At 44.7% G+C, this 25,524-nt stretch overlaps 1 protein-coding gene across 2 annotated transcripts in view; it reads left to right on the top strand.

The window, feature by feature from the left end:
* The first annotated feature begins 249 nt into the window (after positions 1 to 249).
* The window catches only part of ELF1 (E74-like factor 1 (ets domain transcription factor)), a 74,068-nt gene continuing 48,793 nt past the window's right edge, over positions 250 to 25,524 (top strand). The window contains exon 1 of one of the 2 annotated variants that reach the window (XM_014965932.1): positions 250 to 374. The gene's annotated coding sequence lies outside the window, so the exon portion shown is untranslated. Of the gene's footprint in view, positions 375 to 2,050; positions 2,153 to 25,524 lie in introns of those variants that run through there. The other variant, XM_014965933.1, reaches the window with a different exon arrangement.

Here is a 25,524-nt window from a genome sequence, read left to right as displayed (position 1 = left end):
CCCGGGGGCCGCTGCGAGCCGGGGGACGGAGCCCCCCACGCCTGCTCAGGCTCCTCACACGAGGGGAGGCGAAGCGGTGCGCGAAGCCGGCCGTGTCCCCCGACATCTCCCCCGCTTGCCCCCGGCACCCCCGTCAGGCGAGCGGAGCGGGGCCGCCGCCACCTGCGGGCCGGGCCCGGCGGAGCGACTCGGGGCCGCCGCCCGGGGCGTGTCGTGTCGTGGCGGAGCCGAGCCGCGTCGAGCCCAGCCCGCCCGGCCCCGCGGTGACTCACCGGCCGGGGCCCGGGCACCACTTCCCCCCCTTCGACAGGAGCCATTTTAACTGCACGAAGCTGCGGGGCGGCCGGGGCGGCGGAGGGCCCGGCGGCGAGGCGGTACGTGCTCCCCGGGGAGGGAGGGCGGCCGGGGCCGGGGTTTGAGGAGGGGGGGACGCGGCTTTCCCGGAGCCGCTGGCCTCCGACGTGCGGCTCCCTCGCCTGGAGCGGCTCTCCTCGGCTGTCCGGAGAGGACTTGTTGGGGGGGGGAAAAAGGGAACTTCTCGTAAAGTGCGGAGCCCTTGGGAAAAGAGGGAGAAAAAATGAATCGAGCCGGGTTTGGGGGCAGCGGCGCCGTGAGGTGCCGGTGGCTGAGCCCGTGGCTGTGGGCAAAGGGCACCGCGGCCGCCGCTGCGCTGCTCTGAACAGCACACTTGATGAGCTGATCGGCAATTTGTCGACGTTTTTAATAATTCTGTGGCCTTCGAAGCCCGTGGGGGTGTCGGACAGGCTGCTGGTCTGACCACCCTCAGCTGCCGCTCGGCTGTGAGAAACTCATTTTATTTATTGCCAAGCTAGACTTACCTGGCACCCAGTTGGTGTGGTCCAAAGCCATTCGGGCAAAGTATTAGTAATGGGTGCCTACGAGCACCTTGGTGCCACCGCCCTTCGCCTGGTGTGGTCCCGGGCCGACACGTAAAATGATAGGTTTGTCGTTTCAGAGATGGAGCACTCCCTGCGCCCACCACCCTAAAACCAGAGTTCTGTTTCCCCCGAAACAACCTCCTTCGGTGCCCTTTTCAAAACAGAGGGGTTTATGTTGTTTTGTGCGGGGGGCGAGAGAGGGGGGGGGAAATGGGCAGGTGACTCACCTTTTCCTGAAAACAATTGAGGAACGATAGTAATGGGGATGGTGTACATGGCAGAGGGACAGAGCAATTATAAAATGGGCTTAGTGGTAGTTGTAATGGGAGAAGAAAATCCTGGAGGTAATTGCGGTGTGTCAAATTGCTTCTTAAACTTGCAGTGGATGAAAACCGCCTTGACTCTCCTAATTATGTACAATGGCACAATAGTTTGAGAAAGAATGAGTGTTTCCACCTTGTTTGTGGTTGAACAGAAATGCAGGTTTAGAAGTGTTGTCTAGGTATGTAACTTTGGACCTTATATTTCAGTCTTTCAGTTGAGAAATGAAGTCGAATATCTTCTTTCTGAAAATGAAATGTCAGTGAGCTCAAACTGTTGCACATGGGGGTATACTTTACAGTTTAAGTTACTGTATGGAGCCTATATCTGCAGGGTATAATGGAGTCTTAATACTGCAATCAGTTGCGGGGGGGGGGGAGAGAGGGAGGCAACCATTAAGTACATGGTCATGTTTTGGGTGAGGCTGTCTCTTGTCTTCAGCCTTTCCAGTTCGCTCCGATCTGCCTTCTGCATATTATGGTACGGTGTGGTTTTTACCACCTTTTGATTTTATGTTTTGCTTTTTTTCTTTCTAAAAGCCACAGTTTTTGCCAGGGTTTGAGAGATTAATTTGATGCGTTGCTTCATGTTAAAAAATCTGCTGAGAAAACGATAAAACTACAGAGGAACCACTTGGAAAAAAAAAAAAGTTGTTTTGAGCTAGTGATAGAAGGGTTTTTACTGAAAAATTCTTTAAGGTAATTGCATCTTCCTTTTTTTCGTCATGAGTTTTATTTTCAGATCTTAGGGCTGAGGCAACAACTGTCTGTTGTGCTTGCAACTGGCAGAGCATGAGCCTCCCTTTCCTTCCCCTTCTTTCTGCTGTACAGGGTCCTGCCGAGACATCCAGCCTTAAAAACTTGAGTTATCCTAAGTCAGCTCCCAAGCTGCAGCTGCTTATCTTGGGCAGGACGCTTTTTGTGTGCTAAAGGGTAAGTTGCTGCTGCTGCTGTTGCTTTCTCTCGAGCAGGGCTTCATGGAGGAGCAGTTCCTCTTTGAAGGCAAAGCTGCCATGTTCAGGCTCTCTTGCTGCGGTGCAAGGACTACGCCGGGGCTACAGAAGCATCTGGGGTGCAGTGGTGGAGCCAGCAAAACGTGATTTGAAAGTCCCCCAAGCCTTGCAGGTGACAGTTTGTGCAGATCTTCTAGAAGGCAGAGAAGTAGATTAGAAGGGTCAGGGAAATGGTGTTAGTTTGTGTTGACTTTTATAGCTGTGTTTGTCTGAAAAAAACCCCAACAAACTCAACCTTTTTCCCCCCCCCACCCTAAGGCAGGGATCTCTTGGTTTGGATTGAGTTTGTGGTTGTTGAGCGATGAGCCGTGGGAGTGGTATCATTAGATGCCAGTTAGCTTGAACATTATTTCCAGACCCATGCGTTTACAGAAATGCCTGTTTTCTAATTTGCCTTTTTTTTTTTTTTTTTTTTTCCATCTGTTGAGTATTAGAATTGCCAAGTCCGTGATCTTGGCACTCAAATGAGAGGAAAAAAAAAAAAAAAAAAGAAATGAACGTCCAGATTTGAAGAATGTTGTTGGCCTGGTATAGCCTGATGTTTCAGTATTGCTGCAAACTCATCCTTCAGTGGTGTGTAGTACTCTTGGGACACTCTTCTGTGTATATATATAAAAAAAAACAATACAGGAGGTGTAGAAGTGTAACCTTTTCTGTCTTTTCAGCACAGCTTTATTCAAGGGAGGAGACTTCAGTAGCACTGCGTTCCATGTGATGGTAGAAAAGACTTCGTAGAAAAAAATGCGGGATTTCCCTCTGTATCAAAGGAGAAGCTTTGATCTCCAAAACAGCTTTCACTTCTTGCAGGCGTTAGCAAAAGTTTCTCGGCTTTCACTGGCAGATTTTGTTGTTTTCACTGACAGTCTTGGTAACTCGCTGGAGTTTTGTTGGGTGTGTGAGGAGCAGCAAGGACTTTCCCCCGCCGGAGTGATTCAGCACAGGAGTGGCAGGAGGTGGAGTTCACGTTTCCAGCCTTGGTTACCATCCCTTCCGTAAAGCGCTTGAAACTTTGCTGCTGTGTGCCAGTGATTTACTGTGCTTATCTTTTTAATGCCACTGATGTGCTTTGGAGATTATTTGCTTCCTTAAATCTTATTTAATTGTTGCTTTCTTAAATCTTCCTTAAATGTTCCTTCACAGATAATGTAGTTGACAGAGACTATGCTTACTGAAATTTGAAGTCTCTTGCTTATCAAAAACCCGCAGCAGCCATGTGAAAGGCTCTAGACATTCTCAACTCTCCTGACCTGAAGGGGCTAATCTGGGTAGAGGTAAAAAGGGTTTATTCTTCACTATGGGCCTGTCCTGGGGCAAAGCTTCCTGCTGTGTCAGCCTTTGTGCTAGAAGGATCCCATTAGATAGGGACTGGAGTTTATGCATTCTTACCTTGAAGTACCTTTAGGCCTTAACTGCCTGCCAGCTATCTTTAGTGGTGAATCCAATGGCTAGAGCTGGGGTCATTTATTTGTCCTTAAAGAGAACAGTCACCTTGTGTCAGGTGTGACTTTGTATCGAGTTCAGGTTTGAATGTGAAAATTATAGGCTAAATTTTGTTAGCCTGGGAAGAACCTCTGATTCTTAAACTTGCATGTAAAAATTACTTGTTTCTCTATTGGGGGAAAAAATATTATGGTTAAGATAATGTGCCAGGAATAGGCATGCTAAATACATAGGTTGGAAACTGTGGGAAAGGGTTCTTTTTAGATGGATTGGATGTCACTGTCTGCTTCTATAAATAGACATTTCAGTCTATTTCTAGAACACCCTATATTTAACTCATCAGCAGCATTTCTGTGTGAATATTTTTTATATTGAGGGGGATGTTTTGCGTTTCTTAAATGGTTACCGTTAGCGTCCTAACGGTCTCACCGCTCCACTTGCAAGCTCCTTCCGCATTTGCCTCGCTTACCTTCTTGCCTGGTAGTGGTTTGACTTTAAGTGTGCTCAGTATAAATGTCAACCCACATGAGACTGGGTTTCAGAATTAGAGGAAAGAGGTGTGCTTGGTTGATTTAAGTTGTTGTCTGCTGTTGAGAGAAAAAAACCCACATGTATATGTGTATATATATATATTGTGGCTGTGTATACTGTTTTGTAGTGCTGTATTTTCCTCTAGAGTTACTAGCGTTGTTCATGGGATCTTGACAAAGTTCATAAAGCTCTGATGGGTTAGGAGAAAGCTACCTTGCTTTTATGAGCTTTGTATGAAGTCACTTCTGCTGTTCTCCAGTTCCCGGCTATCTGGGTGTTTGTTCAGTTTTATATTGCAGCGAGGGAAAGAAGCAACAAAACCTGATTGTGAAACTACAGTTACGACTTCTGATACCCAGGGCTGACCACTGTCAGAAAATTAATGTTTAACATGCTCTTCCGACCAGACTCAATTTCAAGTTAAAAGCAAGTTGACAAAGATACTGTTAGTTTTCTCCTCTTTGTGCATGCTACGTGTGCTGCACTAGATAAGCTTTCATGAAAACTGTATCTTGAAGACACCAGGGCTTGCACATTGTCTACTGAAGGCAGAATTAGTCCTGACGTACTCGGAGGTGGTGGTTACGTTTTCCACTCCCACTCTCTTGGTACGTTTACAGTTTTGTGCTGTTATTTTTCCCCCCTCTCCACAACCTCTGTAAACTATTTACTCTCTGTAGCTATTCGAGCTTTCTTCACGGTGCCTGTAAATTAAGCATGCGAATGAAGGCATTAGCTATCAAAAAATAATTATGAAGTTTACATGCCCTGGAGTGCAAAGGGTCTCAAGCCTGCTCAAACTGCAAGAATTTACTTTCCTGGCTCCTGGTGCCTCTGAACCAGGTTGTCAAGAGCTCTGTGAGCCCTGCCAAGGGGCTCGAGGTGCCCTTGGTGGTGTGCTACCCACAGGATCTCATCCTCTTGTTTTTTCAACAAAACCAACCAACTTTTGTTTATTTCAAAAAGAGAAAAAAGGAACTGTAGTGAGGAAGTGTCTGTTCAGGGGCTTTTTTTTTTCTTTACAAAGGTGGTTTAGATGTATGAATGAAAACGAAACTTTCTGTGTTGAGAAACAACCTTGAGTTTGACTGCTAGGGGTGGCTTGCAGCGTTTTTAAAAATACTGGCCCTTTTCTATTTGGAAAAAATATATTTCTTTTAGTATCAGCTAAAATCAACAATGAAATAAGTTGCTTTTGAAGCAACTACGTGAAATAGAATTTTAATTTATCTGATAGGGCCGTAATGTTGAAAGTCATTAATTTAGACCATTTAAAAATGGGCTCTGGGGGGATTTCCTGAGAAGAAAACCAAGAAGAATTGGTTACCATTGGTAGACTATTTTCCTAAATGTACACTTCTGAAAGATGTATGTCTAATTATACAACACTCTACCATTTGTTTTTATAAAAAATCTAATTGTCTTTTCATACAGTCTTGTATTAAATGTTGTTTCAGTGGCAATGGACTAGAAATGATTCTCAACAGTAAGAAACGTCAGAAAGCTTTTGCCAAACTACAAGATAAGGGCTCAGTCTTGCAAATGTTTTGTTTAAAAATATTAGGCATATTTGCAGAAAAGGATTGATACTTTTGAAGCCGTGTAGTTAGAAAGGGTAATTTTTGTGGCTGGATTCTGATGTTCCTAATGTTTAAAGCTTCTCTTACTGCGTTCAGGTGAACCTAAGACCTTTGAACTGCCAGGCTTTATAAGTAAAAGAGTCATGATGACGTTTTATTGATATACTGTGTTTTAAAATGTGTGCATTTAAGGGGGTAGATGGTAGCAGTTATTTGTTACAAATAGCTAGCTGGATAAAATAGCTGCTGCCCTGAGAGAAGAGACCCAGAACCAGTGACACGTATGTGCTGCGTGGATGCAGCATGTCTGGAATAAATAAATAAAATAAAATCAGTGGGAAGTTTTGTGGGGTCATTTTTGCCGCCTGACACGAGGATCTCTAAATGGGGTGAAACTGGAAAAAAGAAGACCATATGGGGAAAGTAGCTTGCTTTCTGACAGAGGCTGCCTTGGAAGAACCTGTTGTGCTGTCTGGCGTGAGCAAGCCTGGTGCTTACTTTCTGAGATGGGAGAATGATGCTCGTGGAAATGGCCTCAAGTTACGCCAGGGGAGGTTCAGGCTGGATATTAGGAAAAATTTTTTCACTGAAAGGGTTATCAGACATTGGAATGGGCTGCCCAGGGAGGTGGTTGAGGCACCATCCCTGGAAGTGTTCAAAAGACAGGTTGATGTAGTGCTGGGAGGTATGGTTTAGTGATGGTGATGCTCCTTGTTTGTTGTGTGGGTGTCTATTTTTGTCAGTTAGGTTGACGGTTGGACAAGATGATCTTTAAGGTCCCTTCCAACCTAGAAGATTCTGTGATTCTGTGTCTCTGGTACCTCCACGCTCCATGTGCTGCCCCAGCTTACGTGCAGACTGAAGGTGCTTCAGCCTCACCCCAGCTGCTCATTTTCACTCCTCAGCCAAGGCTGGGTGTGTAAACCACCCCGTTAAACCCACGCGGCGGCAATGCTTTACCTGGGTAGGCCCTGAAGCACCAAAGGGAGGTTTGGACCGAGCAAGTTTTACTCGGGTAATGAACTGTCCTGGAGGCAATGGGTTGTAAATCCTTAAATGGCTCATCTAGCATCTGCCCAGGCCCTTAGCTTGCCCTTAGGTTCTTGACTCAACAGTAAGCTGAACTAGTTGAGCTAAAGTTGCGATTTAAACTCTATAGACGTACATTTTTGTGAGCACACAAACTTGCACCGGTCAAATTTAATTTAAAGCATACCCTTAGTGAAACAGTTAGAGGTGGGCATCGTTCTGAGATGTTTCTGTGGCAGGAGTACTCATCCACCTGCCTCAGTGCTGCTTGAGGGGTGCCATCCTTATATTTGCTAGTTGACAGCATAGGTTTTTTCCCTGGATTTTTATTGCCCTCCCCTCCCATCCGCAATCCCAACTGTTTGTGTGAGCAATCCCTTATCTGGTTCAGCCGAGATGAGCCAAGTTGGCAAGTCAGGTGTCCACGCCATGGGAAGTTGCTGGGCTGGTTGACTGAACCAGGTTAGGGATAGATTTCAGACTGGTGGAGCTGGGGAGTTTGTAAGAGCTGGGGTTGAGAAATAAGGGGGAGGACAAAGTAGGACAGTTGTCCTTGGAAGAGGACTGTTGTCCACGGCCAAAGCTTCAACAAAATAATAATTAGGACATTTAAGACTCTTCTTATGTGTCACATCTAAACTCTCTTGAAAGCTTGTTTTCCAAATAAGTTGTCTGAACCACCACAGCTAGATCCTTCTGATTGAGAGGAAGAGTGAGTTAACTAATAAATTAGGTTTTGCCCAAAATTATGTAGAGGCGTAAGTCTCGATAATATAAAATGGGAGGAAAAGGTCATTGCTTGTTGGCTGGGGGACGTGCAAATAAAAGCTTTTGGTGGAGGGAGAAGCTTGGGCTTTTTTGTTCTTTTCCCTTCTGGGAGAAGAGGGGGAAGGAAGCGCAGGGATGAGAACTGCACGGCCGTGGCTTTCTGAAAGAATACTTTTGGCTTCTTGCTTTGTTAAAAATATTCTAGTTATTCCTGTCTGCTAAATCAGGTTATTGAAATGAAATGATGACCTTTGCTCTGAGCCTGAAACAATACAGAGAGAAAGCAGGTGTTTGGGAAGATTAAACCTCTTACCTCGGCTAGAAAATGTTCAGATCGAGCTGAAGCTCTGAGGATGCCATGTTGTTGCTGAGGCTAAAAATGTAAGAATGAGGAAGAATTTTAAAAGTTGATTGTGGTCAGTTGCCAAGAGCAATGCCGTGATAAATTAACTCATTGCACTGTACTGCCTCGTAGTGCAAACAGCATAGCTGGTTATTGTGCTCTGCTTGGTAAGTCAACACTGTAAAAAATTCCTTGGTTATCTGGAAAATGTCTTCTTTGGGGTGTTTTTTAAAGGGATATGGTAGGATTGAAAGGTGTGTTTCCCCTCTGTTGCAGCTGGTTATAACAAATAGAAATCTGGGAAGGCCTTTTTCTTTCTTGCTTTTGCGGGGAGCCCCGTCGGTGGGTGCCGAGCACCTCGGTTTCGCTTTTGCTCCTCACCTTCTGTGGCTCCTCAGCACCCGCCTCCCCCAAAAAGGCAGTGGGTTGCAAGGGAGCTCAGCTGCGAGTTGCAGAGATGTGAGACAAGTTGACTCATCGCCGTTCTGTGGGAAAAGAAGTTTTGGGGAGCCCACTCTGTCCCCTGTTAGCTGTAACCCAGCCGCAGGAAGGCACGCAGAGGGGGGGCAGTTCAGGGCATGAGGGTCCCCTCGCTGATGCCACGTAGCAGCAGCCTTTTAATTTTTGTAAGAACTGAGACACCCTGATTTTTGTTTTGCTTTTATAAGTGCCACAACGTTTACCTTTCTATTCTTGCTTAAAATATACAGAGCTTTGAAAGCTTAGACCATCTTCAGGTGCCTCAAAATCGTTTCTAAAAGAACACCCCCACTCTCATTTTAGCCCTATGCTCGTGTTATATTAAATTTTTTGGCTAATTTATTAGTGTATAATCAATACAATAGGGATGATTATGCTTGTAAGTACAACTTTTTTTGGTGGTATGCTCAGAGCTAGTACAATAATAATGCACCACACAAATAAATACATGCGAGAATTTTGAAATGTTTGCTGCAATACAATCTGTAGTTCATTAGTAGGACACAGCTGAAGTTTTCAGGGTTAAAAAGAATCTCCAGCTTGAGAGTAAACCCTTTCTGGATCAGTGTCAGCATCTGCCACCCCAGTTTTCTTAGGAAAACATTGAATCCTGCCAGTACATGTTGCAAGATATGACCAACGTGACTTACAAACTAAGAAGCAAATCTACAAAATGCTGTTGGCTACATGGTATTGTTGGAATCTGAGATGGAAAATACTTTTTTTTTTTTCCAGTTCTCTTCTAAGTCCTTTTGCCAATCCAGCAAAATTTAGTAAGGTTCAGATCATGCTGCGAGGCTTTTTTGTTCAGAAAAGCTTTCGAGCAACCATTACTTTGTATCTTTTTTTAATTTCTTGGCTGCTTGCGGTTATTTGAGTATTTGTCAAGGGTGGGACTTGTGTCTCGAGTGGACCTCAGAAATGCTGCAGAAGCGAGCTCCTGCTAGAAGTTTGTCCACTGGCTTTGTGTTAGTGTCTGATGGGTCCTGATTTAGGGCTTTTCTTCCGACTTTCAAGTCATGAAGGGGTCGAGTGCCCAGTGACGTGGGAGGATGTAGCCTTGTCTGTTGAAGCACTGGACAGTTGTGGCTCTCTGGGGTAACCCAGATGGTCCCAGAGCTCAGATGGCAGCACGTGAAAGCTGGGGACAAAGAATGCTCTGTTCGAAGTGCCCAGCTACAGAACAGGTTTCTAGTAACTAGTAACCAGTCACCATATGAAGGCATTTTTATTCCCAGCTGTTCTGGGATGGGGATGGATAACACCTTAGGATGGGAGAGCACAATAGGATGGAGACCCTTGGTTCCATAAAGGGTAAAATGTGGCAGAAACCCCATGAAATCCAATGAAGGCTTTTTTACTGCTTTTAAGTTTATGCAGAAAATGTTCCTATACTATGGCAATTGACGATAGTGTTAAATCTACCAGATTTAACAGGTTGATATATTTCCCAACTTAATTACACGAGTGACGTGTCTTCTGTTGCTTTAGTTGGCAGCCCTACAGATACAGCTCAAAATCGGGTTTCCTCAGTTTTATACCACCAGTTGGCCGTCGGTGGAGAAAGGGTACGAGGCCACCTTAATAATTTCTCATCCTACCTGGAAGCAGAGTTTTTAGGCTGGCTGAGGAGAGGCTGTTTTCTGACAGGTGACATTATGGGGTGATCTATGCAGAAGACTGCTTAGAAGAGGGGCTGAGCGCAGCCTGTGGCTCTGCACGTAGATACTGTAGAAATTCAGAAAACTGCTGGAGTTTCTGCTTTTCACCGAGATTTTGCTTTGTCTAGCAGTTGATTCTTTGCTTACTTAAGCTATATTAATTCTTGTGCGTATCCTGTTGGTGCTGAGTGCTTCCTCAGCACTTCAGTTTTGTGGCAGACTTAACAGGTGTTACTCTGGGTATTAGTGGTAGAAAAGCCCCACAGGTCATCTAACTTGTCCCCTTCTCTAGGATGGGGCGGTCCCGTTAAGTAGGCGTGCTGGTGCCTTATTTGGCAGCGTGGTTTCTACCACTGGTTGTGGTTCATTTTTGAACATTTCTGCTTGTTTGCTTCTTCATCTGTTAAGTCAGATAGCTTGGTTTCTCAGTGGTGTACAAGCCTGTTTGAGGAAAGCCAGCCTCTAAAACCTCCAGAGATGGCTTGCCTGCTCTCCTGGGCCATGCCGGACAGGAACACGCCACCAGCATCCCCTCCCCTGCTTTGGTGGCCTTCTGGGGTCACATTTCAACACGCTTGACCTCATTACTTTCCACCCATCAGGCTGGCTGGCTTTCTGTGCGTGGGCTGAACTTTATTTAAATTTTTTCTGGTTTTTTGTTGTTTGTTTTTTTTTTTAAAAAAAAAAAAAAAAAAAAAAAAAAAGGCTTTTTTTTGCGGGGGCTGAACTTTTTTTAAATTTTTTTTGGTTTTTTTTTGTTTTGTTTTTTTTTTAAAAAAAAAAAAAAAAAAAGTTGTCACGGAGTTTCTCCCCGTGGTGGGAGGCCGTGGCCCTGGGTGGTGGAGGACACGACACACGTGGCTGTGCTGGCAGGAAACACTCGTCGCTGGGTGCTGGTATCTTCGTCTGTGCTTCCTGTCAGTTAAACCACGAGCTGGGGAGCAGATGCACCCAGAGATGTGGACTCCTCCGTCTGCCCCAGGGCAGCCATTGAGTAACACGCTGTCTTCTCAAGAGCGTGCTCCTGCCCCTCTGCTTTCGACTTCGTTATCCCTCCGAGACCCTTATTTAGATACCTGAGAGTAAAGATCAGAATTTAATTAGCTCAACAGAAAGCAGTACTTGAACTCTTGAAGCATGGACTGTAAAAGAGTAACCGTGGGAGTCACCCTAATGCAGCAAGAGCTGGGTCTGGTGGGTCTTTTTCCACCGCTCCCACCGTAGGACTCTGTAAAAGCATATGAGAAACAGACAGATTGGGCGTGAAGTCACACAATTTCATTAATACCTTTCTGGGCAGAAAATTGCCTCATTACTTGACCCGGTGAGTTTTATTTTAAGATTCTGTGATCTATGGAGTGATTTTTATTTTTTTTTTTAAATTATTATCATTTTTTTTCATTTTAATCCCGTTGTGGATCTTTGCGTTTCTGAGGCAACTGCGGCTTTCAGTTAAGCAACTTGTTACAAGTGCACAGAAAAAGCACATAAAACCTTCTACTCTAAAAGATGTAGTGGTTTTTAAGTAGGTCTCATGATTTGTGAAGGTATGTGTGTTATTACAATGTAGTTAATTTATTGAAGCTGGAACTCTAATAATATCTTCCCCAGCATCAGATTTTAGAGAACCGGGTACTCTGTGCATCAAAATTAGGTTAGAACTGAAACTGTGCAAATTCATTTCAGCCTTTTTGCCTGATTTGATGGTGGGTTGCTTTTTTTTTTTTCTTCTTCCTCGTGACAGCATAACTCCCAGAATATTGGTTTTTTTCTCCTTAAACTGTTTATTTGTTGACTAACCAGCATTGAGCAGAGATGTCTTTGCCGTGTGACAAAATGTTTCTGCACTTCATGCTCTTTAAAAGAGAGGCTCTCAGCCTGAGGGGCACATCCTCTGGGTGGGGAAGAGTAGAAAGGTTGTCAAGGCAGTGAGATTGGATGGGGAAGGGGTCTGGGTTTCTGTTTGGGTTTTTTTTTCTTTGTTTGTTGGGATTATTTTTTTTCTCTCCTGACCTCTCATGGGTTATGGAGCACTGTGCACTGCATCCTGCAAGAGAAGTGGGGAGGAGATGTCCTGCGCTTGGCAGAAGAGTTGCTCTCACAGAGTGTGCACCATGAGCATCTCTCGGCGATGCCTTGACCCCAAGGGAGCAGCTCCTGATCCCCCTGGGTCTCTGCAGGGCCAGGAGCCTGCACCACAAGGGCAAAACTCTGCTTTTTACCTCTGTGAAAGGCACCAGCTCTTGCATTTCTAACATCGCTGCACTGGAAGCCTTTCACAGCGAGAGGATGCTTCTGCTGACCTTTTTTCCTTTCAGTTTTAAGCATGGTTTTTCTTAGCACTGTCTTGTTTGAGAGAGGAAAGGTACAAATGTGGCGCAACCCTGGGGAGGGAAGACATAGTAAAACCTCCAAAAAAAAATACAACTTTGCTTGAAGTCTATGGAATCTTGAAAAAAGGCATAGTATTGTTTCCTTTTCCCTACTCACCCACAATTCTGATAATAATTTATTGTATCTGTGATCACAGCAAACCACTGAGACTTCACAGAAGTAGATGAAATGATAGGCAACAGAAAAGAAGAAAAAGAAAGGAGGCTGGAGGGATAAATGAAGGGATGGATTAAAAACTATTTAAAACAACCTCTCCCTGCATTGCCTTGTTTATGGTACTAGTTAATCTTCCACTTTAACCTCAGCTTTCCCTTGGTTTTTGTTTTCTTTTGTTCTCCTAACTGTGTACAGGTTGAATGTCATGCTGGGGGAGGAAAGGTTAGGGGAGAAGTGGTAGATAAAATGTTGTTTGTTTTTTTTTTTTATCTCTGGTTTCTGTGATAATTTGCAAGTTTTCATAAAAAAGCAGATGTCTGCTGAGGAGGTTCTTGCATGATGAGGCTGTTGTGCTATTAGAGAGGCTGGAGTGCTTGCTTCAGACACACTGTATGCTTGTTTTCCTGGAGACCTAAATGAAAATGGTCAGAGGGCTGGAGCATCTCTCTTGTGAAAAAAAGTCTGAGAGAGCTGGCGTTGTTCAGCCTGGAGAAGAGAAGGCTTCAGGGAAACCTTATTGTGGCCTTTCAATATATAGATGGGCTCATAAGAAAGATCGAGAAAGATGTTTTTCCAAGGCCTTTAGTGACAGGAAAAGGGACCGTGGTTTTAAGCTGAAAGATAGTAGATTTAGATTGGACATGAGGAAGAAATTGTTTATTGTGAGGGTGGTGAGACACTGGCACAGGTTGCCCAGAGAAGTTGTGGATGCTTCATCCCTGGAAGTGTTCAAGGTCAGGCTGGATGGGACTTTGAGTGACCTGACTCAGTGATCTCAGAGGTCCTTTTCAACCATGATGATTCTGTGATTCTGTTTTAGTGAAAGATGTCCCTGCCCATCCCATGGGAGGGGGGGTTGAACTGGATGATTTTTTGAAGGTCCTTTCCAACCCAAACCATTCTATGATTCTATGAACTGAGGCCTGGATCAAGTCTTGATAATTTAGGCAACTCAAATAAGTGACTCAAGGAAGGGCCTTTCAAGCTCAGGAGGTGCAGTCCACCTTTCCTCCAGTTGATTGTAGGAAGAAATCTGAGCAACCAAAGTCCTTTCTTATGAAGGTGTTTGAGGTTCTAAGAATCAATTTGAATTTAGAGGACTTGATTGTCAGGAAAAATCCTACTTTTGCGGGTCAAAGGTGGAAAAGCTGTTATAGGAGAACATTGTTTCTGGATGGTAGAAGCTGTGTGGGTGCATATCTGCTCAACCCTTCTCCTGTGTATGATGCCATCGGGGTTTCTCTTTTGGGAGGCATGGGTAGACTTGTGCAACAGCCCTGGTGGACAGGACCTGAGAGAGTGGGCAAGTGCATGTGTGTGTGTGGGCACACGTTTGCCTGCTTGAATAAGGACATAGAGTATGGTGGTGCCTTTGCCTTTGAAGCCTACGTGGCAAGAGCGGTCACCTCCTGAGCCAACAAGCTCCCTATGAAAATCCTTATGAACCTGGGTGCTGTAATATCTGAATTATTTCTTCTGCAGAGCCAAGGGGAGGTAGAAAGAGGTCTCCAGGATTGTGACCGGGGGATTTTGTGTTTTCCCCAGGTGATTTGGTTCCCCCCCCCCCAGCCCTGCTGTCTTGCTTCCCCCTGCAGCTGGGGAGCGAGGCGGACTCGTGGAGCCCTGCGGTAGGGGCTGTGGCTGGATGGCACAGAGACACACACAGCAGCCACCTCTGACGCTGGATTTAGTTCTGCAAAAGACACAGGAACTTGAATGATGAAATGAGGAAGAGGTGAGCTGCACACCTGCTTTGTAGGGGCTCTGAAACTTTCCAGAACACCCTGATATCGTAGGTCTTTTCATGTAGCACTCATAAATTCTGTGTCTAGTTCATTAGCAGTGAATTCCTCCCAGCAGCAGGTGCGTGCTCATGCGGGAGTGACTTTGGCTTCAGCGCGAACATTTCCCCAGACGTTACGAAATGAGAAATACTGGCCTGTCCAGACGTTGGCTTCCCTGCAGGGACCTTTACAGACCCCGCTCCTTTTCCACATCACTCTTCAGAGAAATCTTTTTGCTTTTTTTTGTATTAATCTTGTTGGTCTTTAACTTGTGTTTCATCACTGTTTGAAACCCCACGGTGGGAATTGTTAGTCTAGCAACAAGTCAGGAGATAATTTATATTCTCTTAGTAGCCAAGTTCACTAGTTTGAAATTCCCCAGACAAATAGTCTCCCTTCTTAATCCCACCCTATGCAAATACTTTAGAACATAAAATTTAAGCTACACTGATCTGTAAGAAGAAAAATGTAGAAATGGCATGGGAATATTAGTTTCTGTCTTATTCTACATAGCTGCAAGTTAATGTATTTGTTATTGTAATTACGCGAAGCATCACGAAGCACACACATTTTCAGAATAATCTGAGTGAATACATTGCATTTTAGAGCGCATTAAAATTGGCAGCTTAAAAAGTATTACTTAACTTTTAATTATGGCTTGAGTGAATGTTCTTCTCCACTGTAACTGTGTAAGCGGTCTTTCACCTTGTAGAGATTTAAGGCATGGTTTTAGATGCAGTATTCTCTGTTTGGTTCTTAAGTTTTTTTTCTGCAGACATTTAAGTTAATCAGATCTGTTGCATGGTATGTTCAGTACAGCAGAAATACCTGGACTTTTCATACTGCTAATGCTCCTCCTCCAGTTTAGGCAGCCTTCAGCACCTCACTGATTTAACCCAGCAGCGGCTTTTGGGGAAGGGTAACACAAGCAGGTGAAGGGCGTTGTTTTAAAAAAGGCAGCTTGTCAGTTGAGGAGATAACCACTCTTGCTATGCGGGCTTAAAAGGCAAAGTTACCACAGTCTTCCATGTCCTTGGACTTGAGGGTACCAGTGGATGAAAAGTTGGATGTGAACCAGCAATGTGTGCTGGCAGCCCAGAAAGCCAGCTGTATCCTCACCTGTATCAAAAAGCATGGGCAGCAAGTCCAGGGAGGTAATTATGCCCCTCTGCTCTGGTGAGACCCCACTGGAGTACTGTGTCCAGCTTTGGGGTCCTCAACACAGCAAGGGCATGAACCTGTTGAAGCACGTCCAGAGGAGGGCCACGAAGATGATCAGAAGGCTGGAGCACCTCTCCTCTGAAGACAGGCTGAGAGAGCTGGGGTTGTTCAGCCTGGAGAGATGGCTTCAGGGAGACCTTATTGTGGCCTTTCAGTACCTAAATGGGGCTCATAAGAAAGATAGAGACAAACTTTTTAGCAGGGACTCTTGTGACAGGACAAGGGATAATGGTTTTAATCTCCCCTCTTTAGTTTTAGATTAGATATTAGGAAGAAATTCTTTACTGTGAGGGTGGTGAAACACTGGAACAGTTTGCCCAGAGAGGCTGGGGGATGTCCCATCCCTGGAAACATTCAAGGCCAGGTTGTACAGGGCTCTGAGCAACCTGATGTAGTTGAAGATGTTCCTGCCCTTGGCAGGGGGGTCAGAATAGATGATCTTTAAAGGTCTCTTCCAACCCCAACCATTCTGAGATTCTGTGAAAACAGGACAGCCGCTCAGTGAACATCTGACTTGGCAAACACCTGGAACCTGGATGTAGATCAATACGTTTTGAAAAGCTGGCTGAAATGAGACAGACTTATCCAAGAAGGAAACAAGAGAAACATAGAAGCATTTGCCCCTCAGAACAATATTCGTATCAAGTGAGTTAATGCTGAAGATGGTAATAGGAGAAAGAAGGAAAGATGTTGACAAAGGCTGGGGATGAAAAAACCCAAACCTATGGCCTCTCTGCAGGGATGAAGAAGTCGTCTTGGGAAGGTTTAGAGATGAAACAATTCTGTTCCTTTTTCTGGGTACAATGGAGGTATATTCAGTGTGAATCCATTAGATGAGATTATTGGGATAACCTGTACGTAGAGCTCTTTGTGCTGTGTGCTCCACACCCATAAGTAGCTAGCTGTCTAGTAACAGGGTGGTTTGTGTACCAAACAAGTCACGGCCAGAACCTAGGGTTTGGGGTTTGGCTTTGCTTTTTTTTTTTTTTTTTTTACTTTGTTTTGTTTTTTGAAGTCCTTCTGGCTATGTAATGCTCACCTTTTCTTACCAGGGCCACGTCCCTCCCTCCTTGTGTCTGTGTGTGTATGTGTTGGTGCTTTAATAAAGTTGTTTCCACTCTCAAATTCAGTTTTAAACTAACGCTTTGAGAGTATTCCTTGAGTTCAGAGCAGAGTGGTTGGCGGGTGACTTTCCTCCCTTTCCTGCATGCCACAGGAGAACTTACTAATCGTGTTTACTTGAGCATATCTGGAGTATGTTGTTGCTTCTTGCCTTTCTCCTTGGTGAGCTGTGACCAGGAACACCGGTGTGAGTTACCCATGCAGAAAGCATGGACCAGTTCAGAGCTGTGACTTCTTGTGCTGAGGGAAAATGTACAGTTACAGCCTTCTATCCTAAACGAGCCTTAGCCTTTCTGCCTGTGAGTTTAAAAGCTTAGCTCCCTCATTCTACTGTTTTCAATAAATTTAAAGATTTTTTTTTTTTTTTTGTTAGGCCTATAGAGTTGCAGCTACTTTGATCTGTAAAATACGATAAGCTAGAAGTCAGGCAGCAGAGTTCCTCTCAGAAAGAAGTAGCAAACCCCACACCTTCATTTGGGAGACTGTTTTGAAGGTGTGGAGTTTGTTTTGGTGTCCTATTTAGGAGAATATGACTTTCATGGCCTACAGGAATTCTGTTTACATGAACGCTCTGAGCGAAAGAACCCGATTAAGCCAAAAATAAAGTTCAATGCACTCAGGCTAAAAAGACCCGGTTACATTACAAAAGACAAACAGTGGGGAAAAAAAAAAACACATCAAAACCCAACCACCCCAGACTCATCAGTCCTGTAGCCTGAAGCCTGACTGACATCTCTGGCGTCCTTGTGTGCAACTGTTCCTTATCAGTCTGTCCCACTGTAGGTACAGTTTGGTACTTTGCACCTCTTCTTATGTGACCTTGCATTCCTGTTTCTACAGGCTTTTTTTGAATCAAGTATTTCTGTTTGTGAAATGTTAGGAGGTGGTGTCACTCTCTGTTGGGTTGGGCTTTTTTGTTGCTTTTGGGTTTTTTCTTTTTTAAATCTGTACGGAAGCTGAGTGCAAACATCAGCTTTGTGATTTTGACGAAGTAGGAGATTTGTCTTAATTTTTCTGAGAGATCTGCTGACAGAGATTTGTCTCTCCTGTCCCAACCTCATAAATAACTCCCTGGATGTGTTAGTAGTAGTATTGGACTCTCCATGCTCTTAAAAATAAAAAATTCACAATAGCACTTGTCTTAGTAGCCTCATCAAACTATTTCAGAAGGAACTTAGAAGAAGTAATCTCAATGGTCGTGGCTGTGAATGGGTGACAAAGTGGACCCTTGGGATGTATAAGGAAGGTGTGTGGTGGGGCACCCTAGGGGCGTCGTGCTGGGTCTGATCACAGGCTGGAGAAAACAGGTCACCTCTTGCCTGGTGTGAAAAACCCCACTGTGGTACAACCATTGGAAATGCGTGACTGAGGACTTAAATTCCTCTGATTTTATTCTGATTATTTTGAATGGGCTGCCCAGGGAAGTGGTTGAGGCGCCATCCCTGGAGATATCCAAAAGATGAGTTGACATGGTGCTGGGGACATGGTTTAGAGATGTTTTTTTGTCGGAGTTAGGTTGATGGTTGGACTAGATGATCTTGAAGGTCCCTTCCAACTTAGATGATTCTATGATTTCTTATATTTGTGGGTATAGTTAAATGAGGATCTTTGTGACAAGTAGATTAAAAAGCTTCAGGCACAGTGTTGGCACAAATGTGTTTTAACTGATAAGCTTTATAAATGAGAGAGACTGAAAATCTAGTGCTTCTATCTATATTTTACCCACATGTCATTGTTAACCACAATACTAACTTCAAAATAAATGTAAGTGATCTTCTAAATCCAGAGTTAGAATCTCTCAAAGGCTGAAACCCTTGTTTAATGCTGGGTTAAGAAAGCAGCTTATAGCTGCAGTGCTTTGTGATAGGAGCTGTCGTGTTTCTCGACACAAGCCCTCTTAGCCATTTATTTTTTCACTTTGCTTTGATTGAGCCTGTGATTCTTTTCTGAAGGGTTAAAAAGTTACTTAAGATTTAGGTGAAAGTAGCATGGGAATAAAACTCTTCTTCTGTATTTCATCTGGGCTCTCCCAGTTCGCTCGCTTGTATGAATGTGATGGTGTCAGTATTACCTTGTATTCTCAAGCTTTAGCAAAATGGACCACTTGTCCCAAGAAGGAGGCTGCCTGAACAGCCCTGGGTGAGTTGTAGTAAGAATATCTATTTATTGGTTAAGTTTAATTCCAAGGTGTGTGATCTTAGGAGGCTGCTGAAGTGTGTGCTGCAGAGGTGGGGTCCTGGTAAGGAGTGGAGTTGCACACCCATGGCTTGAGGCGTGCAACTTGGTGCCCGTGTTCACATCAGCAGAGTAAGGCTGAGATGAAATCACAGGGAAACACACAGATTTGCTGGTTTTGAAGTGTGTTGTGGATTTCCTTGTATTTTGTGGATCTTCTCAACGCTGGCAGCTGGAGACAGGGAAAGAACATGGCATGTTGTCCCCAGTGGTTGCCACCTGCCAGTGTCTTGTTTTCAGCCAGCTCCTGAACATCCACTAGCAAGTTGATCGCATGCCTTTTATGGCCTCCTTTCATATGGAGTAACCCATTCATAACTAACAACCTGGTCTAGTGAGAGGTGTCCCTGCCCATGGCAGGGGGTTGGAACTAAGGTCCCTCCCAACTCTAACGATTCTGCGCGTGTGTGGGAAAGCTAAGGTACCTGTCATACAAGAACACATAAAATACCTTGTGTAGTCCTCTGAAGTATCACCACGATGGCTGATGTTCATAGGGACAGCCACACGTCTTGCATAAAGAGATAAATCACTGGCACCTTTTTTCCCAGCATGGTACAGTTTAACTCACCGCTGTCTGGACTGCAGACCCTAGACTGTGAAGTAGGATTAGCAGCACACCCTCCAGAAGGGGAAGGTGGGCTAAAAGCTGTCAGGGAGAAGGTGGAAGAGCCAAGCCCAGGGCACCACCAGGTCCTGGGCAGGCAAGAGGGGAGCTGGCAGTGCTGGGAGAGCGGTGGGCTGGAAACACCATCGGCTCATATGCTGGAAATACGCCTGCCTGCCTCCTGCTGTGCAGCAAGGTCTGAAGGGAGGCTAGAAATTAGTGTAATTAGATGATCTTGAACCCAGAACAAGCCGTTTGGGGTTTCTGAGACCTGCGAAAGTGCTTCCTGGCCATGGTTCTTATCAGAGGTAAGAGAAGCCTTTCTGCTGCTGGGTCTCCGGGTTTGTTCTTGTGGGCGTCTCGGAGCCGCTGTTCCTGGCGTAGCCAGCCCGTGTTCTCCAGTTTGTGAAATGAAATCTCACGCCGTCCTCTCGCCCTCAGGTAAGAAGGAAAAATTACTCCTCTGCTGCAGATGTTTTTTAGGTGATACGTTCTAGAATCAAAGTTTTTTTCCCATTGGTAGCAAGGGTTAAACATCGAGGGCAACAGGTATAGGCAGACTTCGGTATGTGATATGTTTGACTGTTTTGCAAGGTGCTATAAACGTTGGCTCCGTGTAATCTGATCCCAGGGTAGGACAGCACAACTTAATGAAGGAAAATAGAGAGCAATGTAAAAGAACTGGAAATTCAAGTCTAGCTGACTAATACCAGCCTGCTCCAGAGGGTTTTGACTGTTGGTGCTGCTGACAGCTGACAGCAAATGAGAGGCAAACAACAGAAACGTTGCCTAATCTGCTCTATATTCATACAGATTCTTTAAAGACGCTGCAAAGGTAAGACCTTTTAACATTTCTCAACCCGGCAGAGTTGCTGAATGTGGCCTTGAACGTACACGTCGTCGACAGGAGTAAAATGAGTCTTGAAGTCTGTGCCTGTGTGTGTTTGGGAAAGGGGAGGATTCAGCAAGTTCTGTGTCGATCAGTTTGCACCTCTTTCTAGTTGGTGCACATCAGTTACATCAAACTCAGGCTTCTGAAACTGCTCAGATACTCACACACAGACATGCAAATCACGCAGTATTTCTATGGCTACAACAGAGAGTAATTTTGAACTTTTAAAAAATGTTTTGCTCATTGTGTTTGACAGTCCGGTTGGAAAAGTTTAAAAATTAATTAATTGCAAAAGGAAAGCCACAGAATGCTAAAAATACATGTTGCAGAAGTTGTAACAGGGATTTTTACTGAGCTTGGTTTTGTAGCATCTTCTGCAGAATGCTGGAAATGTCCTGCAGGAGTTTAATTCTCTGATCTAGAATTACTGTTGCTCGGCTGGAAAAGGTCACCTGGAATAAGAAACTTTTGACTTGAACCTGATCTCTGCTGGCCTTTTTTCACTTTCCCCCTTTAATGTATATATTTTGTGAGCATTTATATTGAAGTTTAAAAAAAAAAAAAAGGGAACGAAAAAAACCTCTAGGTGTTTGGCCAGAAGATTGTTCTTTGGTAAATTTAACTTACTTGTAGGTGATTTAAAAATAATGACTGTGTTATTAATTTGTGGGCAAAGTAATTTTTAGAGAACGGTTGACAGTTTTAGTTCAGTGTTGGGTACAGACCGGCAACTGGTAATTTGTGAAGTCTGGCACGTAGCCAATGCAATTATGGTTCTTTTCCCCCAATCTTTCTTCCTCCCACTGCCACCTCTTCATTCTCCTGTGCGTGTGCGTTAATCAAAAGAGCAAAACCTCTCGGGGTCAAGCAGTTTCCCCCCCCCCCCCTCCACCCTCTTTTACAAGCTTTCTCATCTCCTGTTTCGGCTGTCTTGGAGCTCAGCCCTTTGGCTGTCTCTGTGCTGAGACATTTTCCCTTTGAAATCAGTGAGATTTGATTTACCTGCAGCTCTCTGCAGTTATAGTCACCTATAGGATCGTGGTCTGAATGCTCCTTAAAAGGTGCTATTAAAGGCCAGAAACTGCCTGAGGGTGCCTTTTAAAACATTTCTTCTGTGTCACTGGAATAATTCATCTTGTTTGCAGGAATTTCTGAGTCGGATTTGGGATTTTAGCAATTTACAGTTTTCTCGGTATCTTTTTTAACCAGCTTTTTGAGATCTTCCGCAATGTAAAAAATAGTAAGATATGTTTGATATTAATATTATTTATTAATGCTGGTGATTTAGCTATCCTATGACAACACATAAACCAATCTTGTCTCTGCAAATTTACTATGGGATGAAATAGTATATAGAGTGTGTTGTAGGAGAGGAAGTAATGAGAGATCTTTTGTTTTCCTTTCTCTCCATAGTTAGTATCCCTTACCTCTTCATGAGCTGGACTGTGCGGGCACTTGCGGTGTCATATTAGACTTGTAGTCCATCTATTATGTTTTTAGAGTGTTTAATGTATTCTTTTTCTTCTGGTGGAGAATAAGTGAGTCCAGAAGTGAGCGGTTACAGAGGGGAAAAAAAAATTACAGCAAAATTTTGCCTGTAGAGTTGTGTGGTTGCAATTTGCATTACTGGAGGTTTGCCTTGTGCTATGACAGGTCTTTTCCATTCTGTTTGAAAAGAAATCCTTTTGTAATGAAGCTGATTTGTTCTAATTACATTGAGCTTGTTTTAAAACATTTTGTAATTTTCCTAAGCTTTTGACTTGCCGTGTCTGCAGCAAGGAGTTTGAGCAAGTACATCTAGGCTGATGCATTTTTAATTGCTTTCCTTTTATCCTTTCAAAACTAGTTGCTTCTTGACTTAATGGAAGGTTTCCTTGTTCTCATTTTATCATCTAGGAGATACGAGCACCTGATTTGTTCCTTCTCTTTACCAATAGTGATGAATTAACTGCAAAGGCAGAATCAAAGGCCAGGCCATGTTAGCAATTCCCAAGAGTTTTGGACCAGCAAACTGGGCTCCCCAGCCTCTGCATTTACTGGAGATCAACACGCATGTGTACCCTTGTGCAGTAGCAAGGAGAGAAGCAGGTCTTTGCTCTGAATGTTACTGTTTTAAGCCGGTCCTTGGAACCATACTATATTGCTAAACAAAGCCACGCTTTCAGAAAGATTCTTCATACCAAAACCTGATGGTTGGTAGGATAAGAGGACTCTAGATAGCTCATCGCTGAGTTCTTAGAAAGACTGGCAGTCATGCTGTCAGTCGCCAGGAAGCCTGGTGTGCTTGTGGCCAATGTTTTTCAGGTGGTGAAGGCTTGACTTGCGCATACTCTTCTCCCCTTTTTGACAGTAGCTACAGACAGATGTTATCTTTGCAAGACTGAGGTGTTAGTGTGACTGTTCCCCAGGCTTGCAGACCCACTGCTGAGTTCTTGCAGGCTCGGCAGACTGTGCGAGCTCCCTGTGCACTGCTTGGAGGGACACTATCCTTTTTTTGGCAGGGTGGGAGGATCCAGTTAATCTCATTTGTTTGGCCTTCAGTGGATGAGGGGAAGATCAAGATAAATGTCCTCCCAGTGGAACTGAGGTGGTGGTGAGCAGCAACGGGTGGAGGTGACTGAACTGGAAACAGAGAAGAAGAACTTCTGCATATCCCCTTGTTGCATAGGGATGTGGGAGGTTGTGGGGGTTTTGCTTCTCCTGTGGCCAAGACAGCTTTGCCAGAAGTAAAAAGTCAAGTCAGCAGAAGGGCATACATTTCATATAGAATCATAGAGTAGTTTGAGTTGCAAGGGACCCCAAAGACCATGTAGTTCCAACCCCCCTGCCATGGGCAGCGATACCTCCCACCAGAGCAGGTTGCTCAAAGCCCCATCCAGCCTGGCCTTGAACACTTCCAGGGATGGGGCATACACAGCTTCTCTGGGCAACCTGTTCCAGTGTCACACCAGCCTCAGAGTGAAGAATTTCTTCCTAATGTCTAATCTACATCTACCATATCTTAGTTTAAAACTGTTACTCCTTGTCCTTTCAAGCCTCTGCATTTACTGGAGATCAACACGCATGTGTACCCTTGTGCAGTAGCAAGGAGAGAAGCAGGTCTTTGCTCTGAATGTTACTGTTTTAAGCCGGTCCTTGGAACCATACTATATTGCTAAACAAAGCCACGCTTTCAGAAAGATTCTTCATACCAAAACCTGATGGTTGGTAGGATAAGAGGACTCTAGATAGCTCATCGCTGAGTTCTTAGAAAGACTGGCAGTCATGCTGTCAGTCGCCAGGAAGCCTGGTGTGCTTGTGGCCAATGTTTTTCAGGTGGTGAAGGCTTGACTTGCGCATACTCTTCTCCCCTTTTTGACAGTAGCTACAGACAGATGTTATCTTTGCAAGACTGAGGTGTTAGTGTGACTGTTCCCCAGGCTTGCAGACCCACTGCTGAGTTCTTGCAGGCTCGGCAGACTGTGCGAGCTCCCTGTGCACTGCTTGGAGGGACACTATCCTTTTTTTGGCAGGGTGGGAGGATCCAGTTAATCTCATTTGTTTGGCCTTCAGTGGATGAGGGGAAGATCAAGATAAATGTCCTCCCAGTGGAACTGAGGTGGTGGTGAGCAGCAACGGGTGGAGGTGACTGAACTGGAAACAGAGAAGAAGAACTTCTGCATATCCCCTTGTTGCATAGGGATGTGGGAGGTTGTGGGGGTTTTGCTTCTCCTGTGGCCAAGACAGCTTTGCCAGAAGTAAAAAGTCAAGTCAGCAGAAGGGCATACATTTCATATAGAATCATAGAGTAGTTTGAGTTGCAAGGGACCCCAAAGACCATGTAGTTCCAACCCCCCTGCCATGGGCAGCGACACCTCCCACCAGAGCAGGTTGCTCAAAGCCCCATCCAGCCTGGCCTTGAACACTTCCAGGGATGGGGCATACACAGCTTCTCTGGGCAACCTGTTCCAGTGTCACACCAGCCTCAGAGTGAAGAATTTCTTCCTAATGTCTAATCTACATCTACCATATCTTAGTTTAAAACTGTTACTCCTTGTCCTTTCACTACGTGCCCTTGTAAAAAGTCTCTCCCCATCTCTCCTGTAGGCTCTCTCAGCCTGTCTTCGTAGGAGAGGTGCTCCAGCCTTCTGATCATCTTTGTGGCCCTCCTCTGCACTCACTCCAACAAGTCTATGTTGTTCTTATGTTAAGCGTATACATACACACAAAAAAATAGGGATAAAGTGTGTAACTGCAACTGCTACATGTATGCACGTATCCGTGTAAGCATTTGGAGTAGGTGCTATGCATTGAAGCAACATTATGTGGCTTTTATCTAACTGTAGTTGAAGTAATGCAGCTTATCTGGGAGCTAAGGCTTTAGTAACCAACATCCAATCTGAAAAGTTTGAAAGCCCTACAGATAGCTAGGGCTGCTATCTCACATACCACTTCTGAAACTTTAACCTCTTCTCCTCTTTTATGTGTCTAAAGTGCTTTGGGCAGCTGCAAAATACTGTTTGAATCCACTACGCAGTTTTGATATGGGGAGGGAGCAGGCGGGGAGGGAAGTAGTTCTAATCTCTGACATGATTTGGGGAGGAAGGGAGAGCTGGTGTTGTGACGTCCCATTTCTCTCTTCTTCTTGCACCCAACCTATAGAAATGCAAAATTTGGTGGTTCTCAGGTGAATGGGGAAGCAGGTGAGAGGACTGGGACCTCTGCATCCCCCTGGAGTGCCCTTGCTCCCTTGCTTCGGGGCAAGTTACAGCGAATTTATCCTGTTGCGTTGGCTCTACATGAGCAAGAGCAAACACTTTGCCAAGAGGTGACTAAAACCCAGCGTGGTGGCCTTTCTCTTGCCTGATCAGATCAGGGAGGCTTGCTCTTTATTTTAGCAGATGCTCGAATGCTTTATTCAGAGCTCAACAGCTCCAGCAGTAGAACTGGGGAGAGAGCCTTCCTCGCCACGAGATCTTTTAGCTTGCTGTTTAGGACTGGCCTTTCGGTGATAGTCTGGCCTTTTGTTGCTGCAGCATAAATGAATTATTTAGAGTGCTCTACGTCTAC

Source organism: Calidris pugnax, unplaced genomic scaffold, assembly GCF_001431845.1.
Source record: "Calidris pugnax isolate Ruff unplaced genomic scaffold, ASM143184v1 scaffold20, whole genome shotgun sequence".
Lineage (NCBI taxonomy): Eukaryota > Metazoa > Chordata > Aves > Charadriiformes > Scolopacidae > Calidris > Calidris pugnax.
Note: the sequence above shows the minus strand (reverse complement) of the source record. Positions and strands in the feature narration are given on the sequence as shown.